The 8,939-nt window shown below is 52.9% G+C and overlaps 1 non-coding gene across 1 annotated transcript; it reads right to left on the bottom strand.

The window, feature by feature from the left end:
- Positions 1-370: 370 nt before the first annotated feature.
- Positions 371-443, bottom strand: TRNAK-CUU. Its single transcript has one exon. It is a non-coding gene; the product is annotated as a tRNA-Lys (tRNA).
- Between the last annotated feature and the right edge of the window lie 8,496 nt (positions 444-8,939).

Here is an 8,939-nt window from a genome sequence, read left to right as displayed (position 1 = left end):
GCCTCTGGGTAAGGGGGTGGGGACTCAGATCCTTCCACTGGCCAATTCCACCAGGGTTGTGTATAAACCAGGGAAGTTTGCCCCAATAGCCAGACCAGATGCCCCCTTTACACTTGCACTCCGTCCTCATTGCTTCTCTCTCTCCCTTCCCCTCATCTCTGCTGCTCCCCCTCTGGGGGCTTTCTCAGCACCTGGCCCCACAGCACTTCCTGGGGGCCAGAGACTGCGCTTTCTGCATCTGCAGATGTGGCCTCTCTCCTGATTGCTAAGGAAAGGAACCATTCCAGGAAATGGCCACAGCTTCTGGGAATCCTTGTGTGGCTGTGAACAGAATTTGGCTCCTGGCACACAAGGCAACTTAAAAGCTGAGCACCCAGACAGGGGCTTGAACCCTGGACCATCAGATTAAGAGCCTGATGCTCTACCAACTGAGCTACCTGGGCTTGTTGAAAAAAAAATCTTTACCATTCACCACAAGAGTGAGCAGGCAGGCAAAAGCGAGGCAAAAAAAGTCCCAGGAACCCCTCCTCTTTTTCTGCACAGCCACTGCCTGTCAGCAGGATTCCTCCTCCTCCTCAGGGAGACTAAATCTAAGCACCTAGACAGCCGGTCCATCCACTGCACCTCAATCCCACATGCCTGAGCCTCCCTGCCAAAGCCCTGCACCTGGCCCCATAGAATTAAGTCGCACGTTTCGCTGGGAACTCGACTTCTTGTGTCCAGAGCATCTCGGCCCCCTCAGTAGATGACCTGAGAAACACAGTGTCCGGCTTTTCCAAAGAAGAGCTTAGATCCCCTCATCATGTGGCCTAAAGGATAAGGCATCTCCCTGTGGATCGGATGATTCAGGATTTGAGTCCCCTCGTGGTTGTGCTCACTTTGTGCTGCAAGTCCTGCTCCCTTCAGGGCTGGAACCTCTTCTTGGCCGCTCAGGCCAATGCTCTGGCTTCAGCTAGAGCCCCGGGAAGGAGTTGGGGGTTGGGTGTCACAAAGGCTGGGGCATGAGCCCCAGGTGCTTCCAGTCTCGCCTTTGCCCTTCCTGACTTGCCAAAGAAAATGGGCGGCTCCACTTCCAAAGTCAGCACCATGAGTGGGAACGGTCAGAGGCCCCACCAGGAGCAGGCTGGCCCTGTGTCTGTCTGCTGGCCACACATAGGCATGGTCCTCCCCTCCTCTTGCCCTGGCCTCTGTGGCTTTTAAGCCTTCCCTTGGAGCTCTCAGCACCAGCCGCCTCCACTCTAGATGCCCAGAGGAGAGTTGCTGGGCTTCCACCTGCCCAGCCCTGACTAGGAAGCCTGGCCCTGGCCCTGCTTCCTTCAAGCACCAGGTGGGCAAGAGGGAAAGCACAGTGGCAAGTGCCAGACTTGTGGGCACCAGGTGAAGCCATGAGAATCCCAACCCTCAGGTGTCATTTCTAGAGCCCTGACCCACCACAGCCTGAATCACCCAGCAGGAGGGGAAAGACTTGTTCGGCACAGCTGGAGACAGGGAAGTGGAGCTTTGTGAGCTCCAGGTCTTTACCACAAACCCACACAAGGTCCCACTGAGATTTGAACACAGATTGCAGGATTCAAAGTTCTGAGTGCAGCCCGTTACACCATGGGACCAGCTCATGCTGCCTTCTCTGCACATCAGTGACCCTCACGGGGCCGGCTCGAGTAAGGGACTGTTGGCCCCTTACTAAAACTTAGTGGGGTTTTTGGTTGGCTAGTTCCCAGTCCCAATAGAAGGAGGAAGGGAGCACCATGTGTGAGAATGAAAATCCTAAACCACTCTTTGAAATAACGAAAGCAGCAGAACGTGTTATTGTCCCTACCCCAGAGCAGACAGACCAGTGGAGAAATGCCATTGAGTCCAGGATTTACCATTTCTACTCGCTAAACTCCCTCCCACCCTTCTGGGCTCCTAGAGCAGGGGACTGAGCCTGAGCCGAGACACGGACACTGCAAGTTTACTCCAGACCAAGCCGCATGACCCCAATTAATCCGACACGGGCCAGCCAAGAGTGTTTCATTGCACTGGAGATGTAGCCTAATGTTATGTCTACACTGTGATTAACTCACCCAGGGCACCTGTCGCAAAGCCCGGGTCAGCTGACTCAGGCTTATGGGGCTCGGGCTGCAAGACTATAAAATTACAGTGCAGACAAATGGGCTCGAGCCCAACCTCTGAGGCCCCACGAGGGGTGAGGGTTTCTGAACCCAGGCTTCAGCGTGAACACAAATATCTGCACCACAGATTTTAGCCCCTCAGCTTTAGCTCCATGAGCCCAAGTCAGATGACCCAGGCCAGCCCTGCTGCCATCTTAATCCCAGGAGAGATGGACTCTAAGGGTGTAGTAAGTGCAGGCCCTGATAAAGGCCCAATATGAGGCCTAAGGCCTGAACTAAAGTAATGGTCAAGACTTTGCTAACATAAAGCAAAGTTAAGCTGTGAGTCAGAGGTAGGCCCTGCTCACAGAAGCTGGCACGAAAAGGGCTGATGCTGCATAAACGTATATTCACCTAGCATAAACACAGCACTAGAACACACTGTACTGAAACATTCCATAGATAACAGGAGAACAGGCCGACCCATCCCAATGACAGGGGCAAAAGGGTAAAATGATGGATAGAGTTGTTTTGATCGAACCAACATGTACAAGGTAGAAGGCGGTACCTTAATACGTAGAGGGGTTGTAACTTGCTACGTAGAGAGGTTGCACCTCAATACGTCAGGTGTGATGTGTAACTTGTTTGTATCTGTGTATAAGAATGCACTCCAGGGGCAGAACCTTTGTCCGGCCGTAGGGGGAGTGGAAAGTCCCGCCACTAAGCCGGGTCCTTGCCAAGAGGCACTTTCTCGTAGTATGCCCTGAGTTAGGCTAAGAAACCTACAGGGAACTGCAATTGTGTCCGAGATCGCAATAAACCTAGTCGACGTGACTTTGCACCTTACTGGACTCTGTGGTTATTGGGGGTTCTCGTCGGGTCTGCTGTGTCAGCTATCTGCAGAGCTGGGGCAGCACACAGAGGGAATTCACACACGCAGCCGAGTGATATCAACAAGGAGAAAGCAGAGCACCACACCGGTACCGCTCTGCCAACACAGCACAGCACTCTGTCACTCACACACACACACACTGCTGCCTGCTTAGCTCTGTGTCAGGGGTGCTGGAACAGGGGGTTTAGAGGGCCATGGCCCCACCACTCTTTACTGGCTGTTAGGACAAATGATGGAGGGGGGGGTGAAGGGTGCAGTCTTGGGGAAGAGGCGTTCTGTGGGTGTGGCCTCGGGGGGAGAGGTGGTGTGATTGGGGGTCCTTAGGGAAGGGGTGTCATGGGGGTGCCACAGTTCGGACAACAGTGCCCCCCCCCCACTGTAAGGAAGCTTCTGCCGCCCCTGCTCTGTGTTGGCAGAGCGGGAGAGAGCAGCATCCACGGCAGTGATTTGCTCCCTGGGGCTCCGGCAGGGGGGCTCGGGAGGCGATTTAAAGGGCCCGGGGCTCTGGCCACTGCAGGGAGCCCTGGGCCCTTTAAATCACCAGCCTGGGGAAGCCGGGCCGGGCTGGCACAGCATAACGGCTCTTGCCGGTATCCCATACCAGAACATACCGGCTTACTTTCACCTCCGGAAGGTCCTCACGCAGATCAATAACTGGTTAAAAGACAGGAAACAAAGGGTAGGAATAAATGATCAGTTTTCAGGATGGAAACAGGTAACTAGTGGTGTCTGTACTGGGACCAGGACTAGTCAACATATTCATAAATGATCTGCTAAATAGTGAGCTGATAGAATTTGTAGATGATCCAAAACTACCGGCTTCCTTCCTAGAACGAACGCTCCTTGAGTGGGGTGACCACAGGGAGTAGCTCAAACCTCCAAAGTGCCTGGCCAGGGGCAGGACATTAGCACAGCCAGGGAGGGGTGCGGCAGTGACATCACAAAGGCCTTTTGCAGGACCTCAGACTATTGGTCAAAGGTGGTGGGGAGGTGGTGACCTCACAGAGAGATGCTGACATCAGCCAGGCAGGACAGGGGCGAGGGGCCAGGGAAACCTCAGAGACCCCTGTGGCTTTGCTTCAGCAAGTCTCCTTCTCCAGGTCTCTCTTTGAGGACTGAGAGAGTATTCGGGTTCACGGACGTGAGCGCCAGGAGGAACCTCTTTCGAGTTTTCTCCTTCCCTTTTCCTGATTTTACTAGAAAACAGCCGTCCCTGTTTAGAAGGTAAGAGCCTCCTCCAGGTTTGAAACCTGTTCAGTCTGATCCATCAGGTGACAGTTGAATTCTAGGCATGGAAAACACGAGCTTAAGGAGGCAGAATTTTATTCCACACCTGGGATTTTGTCCCTTAGAATCACTGGGGACATTAGGGTTTGTCCTTTTGGTTTCACCTTTTCCTCCATCCATCCCTCCCTCCTTTCTCTTTGTCTCTTGCTTCTTTTGTCCTTTCACCTGTTCCCCTCCCAACACCAGGAGCGGTGTGTGTGTGTGTGTTGCAGGGGAGTGCTCGGCAGCTCCCACTGTGGGAGGTCCACCCAAAAATGTGGGGCTGAAATAGTGCTTGGGCAGTGATCCCCACCGGTGACCTGGGCCATCCTTTGGGCTCTCTGGTGAGAACCCTCAGCCTCCCGTCCTCAGTCTCTACCCTGATTGGCTGAGCAGGGGGTTATTGACAGGGAGGAGACTCAGGTCCTTGTTGTTCTCTTTTAAGACCAAGGAAATAAGTCAGAACCAGTCATATGTTTGATGAATTTTGCTGCTTCTCTGCATTAATGGTCTCTGAACAGTTCATGATTCTCTCTAACATTGTAGTTCTCCTCAAATACTTGCTGAATAATTACTGTGCACTGTTGTTGGTGTGGAGCTCATCTGAGAGCACTTTATTCAGGTCATTCAGTGTATGAAATTCAAGATCTGATGGTTAGTTTGAAAATCAGGGCTTTTGGGTCCTATTCCCAACTCTGCCACTGGCTGGCTGTGTGACCTAAGACAAGTCAATTCTCCTTTCTCAGCCTTAGCTTCTCCCTCTTTCAAGTAGGGATAATAATGATCCACTCCTACCTACCTCAACACACTGTCTCTCCCCACACACACTCACTGTCTCCACACTGCAGTTGAACGGCAGCTGGCAATCTAGTAGGATGCCCATGGAACAATGGGAGAGAGAAACCTGCATCACTGAAAGTACAACCATGGAGACACCACACACCAGCCTTCCCTGCCTAGCAAGACTCAAACCTCCACAGAAAGACCCCTATGTTGTTATACCCCAGCTCCCTAAGGCCTCAGCCACAACCACTTAACACGGGGGCCTTTCTACACTCGGGTTCTGTTCTCACTGAAGGGTCATTTCCAGTGGTTTGCTCACACCAGCTTCCCCAGCACACTCACTGCTGTGCAGCTCTGTACGTGTGGCCATGGCTGAGCAGCAAGAATTCCTGCCCGTTTCCCAACTGGCTGGAGCATGGCTAGAGTGTGTTTGTGGTTAATGACATCGCTGTAGATTGTTCGTTTCCTGCCTTGGCAATTCAGACAGTCCCTTTTCCCAACATATCTCCAGCACATCCGAGCTCCCTGCATCCAGGTCACTTTCCTCAGCCGGGCTGCATCAGGGGAGGGCAGAGAGCAGGAGCTTCTGATGCTCCCAGCACAGCCCAGGTTGGATGGGGACAGTTACCAGGACGGATGGGGCACTTCGTGTTGCTCCTCGCTCCCCCCAACCCTCTATGGGGCCACGGAGGGACGCTGGGGGTGGGTGAGCTGTATCTTTGTGTCAACACTTGCCCCTCCCCCCACAATGTTCCCCCACTGGGTCCAAGCAGGGCGAAATGTGGGAGCCCCCCAGGAAGCCGTGTCTGACACTACACTGGCAGTGTGCACCTTCGCACTGCCGCAGGGTGCTTCTTTGATCACCGAGTGCCCCGCAGATCTGGGGCCCATGGAAAAGTCTCCCCATGTCGTCCCAAGTGCTAGAGGAGCTCCCATCCCCCGCTTTGGCCCAGGGGCTGCAGCAGGGACACTGAGCTTCTCTGCTCTCAGGGCTGCAGCGGGGGGGGGGAGGGAGAGGAGTAAATGAGTGAGCAGGGTGGGGCCAGTGGGGAAGGGGTGAAGCACAGGTGCCCAGTGGATGGGGCCGTGGGTGGAAGGCGTGGAAGGGTTGAAAGAGGGCAGGGCCGCAGGCAGAAGTGTTTGGGGCCATGGTTCTGGTGCCAGGGCTGCTGCCCCTGTTCTTCCTTTCCCTGGGTTTTGGCATCACTAGCCCCTGCTTAGCCAGTAGGGTTCAGTGGTCCCCAAAATGTGGGGCATGATTCCTAGGGAGACACAGAGGAACATTCATGGGGGCACCTCAGGGCCCAAGCCAGGCCCCATGGAGGGCAGGGAGGGAGCACCACTCAGCCCCACACTGTCCCAGCTCTTCCCCAACCCCACCCTCAGCCTGGGCCCCTGACTCCCAGCACAGCCTCGACCCCCTTACCCCTGTCTGCACCCCTCTCTCCAGCAAGCAACAGCCCCACTCCCAGCCCCGGTTTTTGACTGCGGCTGCCGAGGGGCCACAGCCATGGCTAAGAGGGCACAGTGTGAAATGTTTGGGGACCACTGGTTTAGGGTGATGTTCTCAATCACTTCTACAAAGTCCAATAAAAGCTATTCCTCACCCACCCACCCCTCCATCAGGACCGACTAGGTATGTTCTGCTGCCCTTCACTCATGCAGGAAGGATAATAACATTTCATTCCACTCAATCCTGAAGTGATTTGTAACCCACCACCAGCCAAAACTGGTCATTTTGGGAAAGTGGCCCCATCATGCTGCATAACTAGGCAGAGTAGGTGTGTCTGTGCAAACACGGTCTGTTCCTGAAGTCTTTCCCCCAGCTCCTCACTAGATGTGAGGGGGGAGCTCATTCAGCCCCTGCTTCCGCTTAGTATTTAAAAACTCCATAGTGTCCCTATCTCTGCTGGCCTTAGATTCCTCCTCCTGTCTTTTTCTTGATAGTTCTGATGAGGTGGCAGAGTGGTTAAGGTGGTGGACTGCTAATCAATTGTGCTCTGCACACATGGGTCCGAATCCCATTTTCATCGGATGCATTTAGTCTTCACCCCTCCTTTGTAGACAACCATCTCCCCCTTTGGTACAATGACAGATCAAACAATGTTGCTTCTTGCAAACAAAAACCTTCTCAGAAACTCAGATTCCCCCCTTGCTTTAAATAAAATGTCTAAATCCCAGATTTCTTAAAAAAAAAAAATTCTCTAGTCCCATATTTCTTAGTTTTTATCTCAAAAGGTAACATCCTCATCATCTCCCCCAAACACCCCGGGACCTCCCCCAAATAATTGAAATACTCCCATCCTGAGCAAGGCTACAACAGTGAACCACAGCTAGTGTCTAGGCCAAGCTGTTCTGAAGGAGGCAACTCCAACATTTTCTCCCTGCTTCCCTTGGCAAGGTCTGACTGAGAAAACAAAATTCCCCAAACTGAAAATTTTCTGCTGAGAAACCAATACTAGTCTGTTTGGGGACTTTGGTTTGAATGTATTAATATTATTCTCTTCTGATTTCTGATCAGTTCAGTCTTTGTCCTCCAGGTGTGTTTCCAGATGTTGAGTTGTGGGGGAGAGAGGCCAAGTCATGATGTCTCTACCCTTCTTTCATAGTTTCTTCCAACTTGCTAGGAAGCTCCTTAGCTACGACATGAGTCAAGCAGTGTCCTTTGTCGCTGTGCTATCTCGGAGAAGCCTGCATTGTACACAGTTCCTGGGCTAGTCCTTGGCAGTGTGGATCCCTTTAATGGGCCAGCAGCGAGTCTGGCTCCTCCATTGTCACACCAGAAAGGCTGGCGATGGGCATTTCCCAACCCATATCTCAGTAACACACACAGGCCTTGGCTACACTTGCAAATTTGCAGCGCTGCAGCAGGGTGTGAAAACACCCTCTCCAGCGCTGCAAATTGCGGCGCTGCAAAGCGCCAGTGTGGTCAAAGCCCCAGCGCTGGGAGCGCGGCTCCCAGCTCTGTCCGTTATTCCCCACAGGGAGGTGGAGTACGGACAGCGCTGGGAGAGCTCTCTCCCAGTGCTGGCGCTTTGACTACACTTAGCGCTTTGAAGTGCAAGTGTAGCCAAGCCCACAGAGCAAAACTTCATAACTTCCCAACCAATGCGAGCACACACAATCCAACACGATATTAATGTTCAACAGATCGAGACTTTTGAAATGATACCTCACCAGGCAGACTTTGTACAAACCATGTCATCATTATATGAGAGTGGTGAATATGGGGCTTGCAAGGTGCTGCTTTGAGCACAGAGTGCCACACCTGGGCTTACATTGCAATGGAGACGTACCCTGGGTCATCTGACTTGGGCTCCTGGAGCTAAAGCTGAGGGGCAGATATTTGTGTTCATGCTGAAGCCTGGGTTCAGAAACCCTCCCCTCGCATGGGGCCTCAGAGGTTGGGCTCAAGCCCATATGTCTGCATTGTAATTTTATAGTCTTGCAGCCCAAGCCCCATTACCCTGCGTCAGCTGACCTGGGCTTTGAGACAGGTGCCCTGGGTGTGTTAATCACAGTATAGACATAACATTAGGCTATGTCTCCAGTGCAATGAAACACCCTCGGCTGGCCTGTGTCACATTAATCAGGGTCATGTGGCTTGGCCTGGAGTAAAGTTGCAGTGTCCGTGTCTGGGCTCAGGCTCAGTCCCCTGGTCTAGGAGCCCAGAAGGGTGGGAGGGACTTTAGCGAGTGGAAATGGTAAAACTGCAGGGAAGTATTACCCTGGACTCATGGCATTTTTCCATTGGTCTGTCTGCTCTGGGGCAGGGACAATAACACGTCCTGCTGCATTCGTTATTTCAAAGGGTGGTTTAGGATTTTCATTCTCAGACACTGGGCACAAAGCAGGACTCAACCCTCGGCATAAACTAAATGAGCTGCCCACAGATTCTGGCAACTGCA

Source organism: Mauremys mutica, unplaced genomic scaffold, assembly GCF_020497125.1.
Source record: "Mauremys mutica isolate MM-2020 ecotype Southern unplaced genomic scaffold, ASM2049712v1 Super-Scaffold_100125, whole genome shotgun sequence".
Classification (NCBI taxonomy): Eukaryota; Metazoa; Chordata; order Testudines; family Geoemydidae; genus Mauremys; species Mauremys mutica.
The sequence above is the reverse complement of the archived record's forward strand: the minus strand, read 5'-3'. Positions and strand labels throughout refer to the sequence as shown.